The sequence below is a fragment of the Sinocyclocheilus anshuiensis genome, unplaced genomic scaffold (genome assembly GCF_001515605.1).
Source record: "Sinocyclocheilus anshuiensis isolate Anshui unplaced genomic scaffold, SAMN03320099.WGS_v1.1 scaffold517, whole genome shotgun sequence".
NCBI lineage: Eukaryota > Metazoa > Chordata > Actinopteri > Cypriniformes > Cyprinidae > Sinocyclocheilus > Sinocyclocheilus anshuiensis.
The window spans coordinates 1,252,789-1,257,425 of NW_015536535.1; the positions used below are offsets into that span (position 1 = coordinate 1,252,789).

Below are 4,637 nucleotides of genomic sequence, written 5' to 3' on the forward strand. Positions count from 1 at the left end.
GAGTTCGTCCGTTTTGTTGGGTAGAGAGCGGAGGTTCGCCAGGTGGATGCTAGGCAACGGCGTTCGAAATCCGTGCTGCCTGAGCTTAACGAGGGCGCCGGCTCGCTTCCCCCATCTGCGCGTCCTGAAGCGCTTGATCAGCGCAGCTGCTCCGCCAACTATGTCCAGCAAAACATCAGAATAGTCAAAAAACCGGTAATATATTGGGTGATGTGTAGTGGCGAATATCCAGCAATTCGTCTCTGGTGAAACTGATTGCAGGGATATAACTAAAGACAGGACAAACTAAAAAAAGCATAAAAACAACTGCGGAGCAACGGAGGCCGCCATCATCATCGGCGCCATCTTGCATTTTTCACTGTCATTTTATCTGGCCAACAACACAAATCGATAGTTGTTTAAATATGAGTTAGGTTCATGGGTTCACCACACGGTCATTTTATAATTGTTAAGTTATCTTGCGTTCTTCACGTAGTAGAAGACCACCAGAGCATGGCAGAAGACCACCACGGTGGAGCAGACCGAACAGGCGGAGCAGAAGACCACCAGAGTAGGGCAGAAGACCACCACGGTGGAGTAGACAGAGCAGAAGACCACCAGAGCATAGCTGAAGACCACCATGGCGGAGCAGACGGAACAGGCGGAGCAGAAGACCACCAGAGCATGTCAGAAGAACACCACAATGGACCAGAAGGATCAGGAACCCATAGCAGAGACTGGGACATGGGAAAAACTGAGACACAAGAAACAAGACAGTACATTCACGGTCTCAAGAACCGAGGCAGGGAACACAAGAAGTTCATCAATAGTCTCCCTGGTGACCACTGAACGGGCAGACAGTTCCAAATCTGGCTTATTGACTGAAACTGGACAGGAAGACAGTTCATAAACAGGCTTACAGACTAGGACTGGCAAGGCAGACAGTTCAGCAGACACATTTGGGGAAACAGAACAGGCAGACAGTTAATGAATGGTCTCTATAGCAGTGACAGGGTTAACGAGACAGACATGGAGTGCATTTATATTTTCTGGGCACATAACTGGACTAATGGGGCAGATAACAGGTTTCTTGATTGGAAATGGACAGACAGATGGTTCAACATCAGACTCATTGGCTAAAACAGGACAGACAGAAAGTTCATCAGACATATGACATATTACAGGACAGACAGATGGCTCAACATTAGACTTACTGACTGAAATTGGACAGAAGGTTCAGAATTCAGAATGTTAACTGGAACAAAATAGGCTGACAGTTCAAAACTGCATGTATTGGCTGAGATAGTGTGAACAGACTGTTCAAAACCAAGAGCATTGGCTAGAACTGAACTGACAAACAACTTATGGACTGATACTGGGCAGGCAGATAGTACTAGATCAGAATTGTCGATGAGATCGGAACAGACAGGTGATTGAAACTCAGGCTCATTGAGGGAAATGGGACAGACAGATTATTCAAAAACTGATTCATGGGTTGATCCTGGATAGACTGAGAGTTCATGATTAGACTCATTGACAGAAACTGGCAAGACAGAGAGTTCAAAATCATACTCATTAGCACCATCTAGACCAGGGGTGGGCAAACTTGGCCCTGGAATGAACTGAGGAAGCGTGCGGATCCATCTGCAGAGCTTTATTCATTATCATGGTCAGAAACAGGTATGGATCGATACACAGCAAACAGATATAGATGAGGCAAGACAAAGAGTATTCCTAGTGCAAGCGTGGGTCTTCGATCGGCGAACCATATCCAGAGGGCATCACGAGAGGGGTAATCCGATAGCACGAGCAAAATTTCAGGCGAGGGTCAAACAGAGTCCACACAGAGCAGGGCAAGAGAGTAATCCACAGACAGGCAAGAAATCCGAAAACATGACTAGACTAAATAGGCAACACTTGACAGGACTAGAATAAACCAGAATATCAGGACTGGCTTCGTAAAGGAGCTATCACTTGGAGAGTGATAAATGCTAAACAATACTCGGCATTGAATGGTGGTTTGAGACTGATTTTTATAGTGTGTGTAATTGGCTGCAGGTGAAAACAGAATCAGTGAAATGAAACATGGGAAATGTAGTCCGGAGTGACATGTGACAGTCTGTGTAATGTGAGAGTCAATATAATGGGAGGGCGACCTCAGGTGGCAAGCGTACAGAAGGTCACGGACAGGATTCGTGACAAAAGCCCACTAATCTGCCGTTTAACATCATATTAAGCACAACACATCGGTTGGTCTACAATATTACAGTATTAAACTAAACAAGCTAATGTTATTATTGCTAACATATAGCGGACTCATGAAAAAATACATTGTTTAATCTTTTTTTTTAAACTAATTTATACTCAGCATCATCTGTATTAAAGAGAAAAGAATCACTTCATCCGATGTTTAAAGTGAATAAAATAGCCTAGACAGCCTACTTACTGGAGTTCCACAACTACTGAAGAACTTTGTTGATGAGGTAAAGGGGGAAAGCAGGCACTGTGAGGCAAAGGGGGGGCGGCTCAAAACATTTCTAAACTTAATACTTTTTTGTCCCATTTGTGTTTGTATTGTTTAACTACTTACACAATTATTTTACGTATATATTGTTATATTATTTACAATACACAGCATGGTTATCAATTATATTTTTAGGGGGGGCAACCCTCAGACCCCCCGACCAGAAGGATCAGGAACCCATAGCAGAGACTGGGACATGGGAAAAACTGAGACACAAGAAACAAGACAGTACATTCACGGTCTCAAGAACCGAGGCAGGGAACACAAGAAGTTCATCAATAGTCTCCCTGGTGACCACTGAACGGGCAGACAGTTCCAAATCTGGCTTATTGACTGAAACTGGACAGGAAGACAGTTCATAAACAGGCTTACAGACTAGGACTGGCAAGGCAGACAGTTCAGCAGACACATTTGGGGAAACAGAACAGGCAGACAGTTAATGAATGGTCTCTATAGCAGTGACAGGGTTAACGAGACAGACATGGAGTGCATTTATATTTTCTGGGCACATAACTGGACTAATGGGGCAGATAACAGGTTTCTTGATTGGAAATGGACAGACAGATGGTTCAACATCAGACTCATTGGCTAAAACAGGACAGACAGAAAGTTCATCAGACATATTACTTGAAATAGGACAGACAGATGGCTCAACATTAGACTTACTGACTGAAATTGGACAGAAGGTTCAGAATCAGGTTCGTTAACTGGAACAAAATAGGCTGACAGTTCAAAACTGCATGTATTGGCTGAGATAGTGTGAACAGACTGTTCAAAACCAAGAGCATTGGCTAGAACTGAACTGACAAACAACTTATGGACTGATACTGGGCAGGCAGATAGTACTAGATCAGAATTGTCGATGAGATCGGAACAGACAGGTGATTGAAACTCAGGCTCATTGAGGGAAATGGGACAGACAGATTATTCAAAAACTGATTCATGGGTTGATCCTGGATAGACTGAGAGTTCATGATTAGACTCATTGACAGAAACTGGCAAGACAGAGAGTTCAAAATCATACTCATTAGCACCATCTAGACCAGGGGTGGGCAAACTTGGCCCTGGAATGAACTGAGGAAGCGTGCGGATCCATCTGCAGAGCTTTATTCATTATCATGGTCAGAAACAGGTATGGATCGATACACAGCAAACAGATATAGATGAGGCAAGACAAAGAGTATTCCTAGTGCAAGCGTGGGTCTTCGATCGGCGAACCATATCCAGAGGGCATCACGAGAGGGGTAATCCGATAGCACGAGCAAAATTTCAGGCGAGGGTCAAACAGAGTCCACACAGAGCAGGGCAAGAGAGTAATCCACAGACAGGCAAGAAATCCGAAAACATGACTAGACTAAATAGGCAACACTTGACAGGACTAGAATAAACCAGAATATCAGGACTGGCTTCGTAAAGGAGCTATCACTTGGAGAGTGATAAATGCTAAACAATACTCGGCATTGAATGGTGGTTTGAGACTGATTTTTATAGTGTGTGTAATTGGCTGCAGGTGAAAACAGAATCAGTGAAATGAAACATGGGAAATGTAGTCCGGAGTGACATGTGACAGTCTGTGTAATGTGAGAGTCAATATAATGGGAGGGCGACCTCAGGTGGCAAGCGTACAGAAGGTCACGGACAGGATTCGTGACAAAAGCCCACTAATCTGCCGTTTAACATCATATTAAGCACAACACATCGGTTGGTCTACAATATTACAGTATTAAACTAAACAAGCTAATGTTATTATTGCTAACATATAGCGGACTCATGAAAAAATACATTGTTTAATCTTTTTTTTTAAACTAATTTATACTCAGCATCATCTGTATTAAAGAGAAAAGAATCACTTCATCCGATGTTTAAAGTGAATAAAATAGCCTAGACAGCCTACTTACTGGAGTTCCACAACTACTGAAGAACTTTGTTGATGAGGTAAAGGGGGAAAGCAGGCACTGTGAGGCAAAGGGGGGGCGGCTCAAAACATTTCTAAACTTAATACTTTTTTGTCCCATTTGTGTTTGTATTGTTTAACTACTTACACAATTATTTTACGTATATATTGTTATATTATTTACAATACACAGCATGGTTATCAATTATATTTTTAGGGGGGGCAACCCTCAGACCCCCC

The 4,637-nt window shown here is 43.0% G+C and overlaps 1 protein-coding gene across 1 annotated transcript in view; it reads left to right on the forward strand.

Annotated features, from left to right (window-relative positions):
• Window positions 1-4,637, forward strand: part of fhdc1 (FH2 domain containing 1) — a 42,312-nt gene that overhangs the window by 27,106 nt on the left and 10,569 nt on the right. The window lies entirely within an intron of this gene.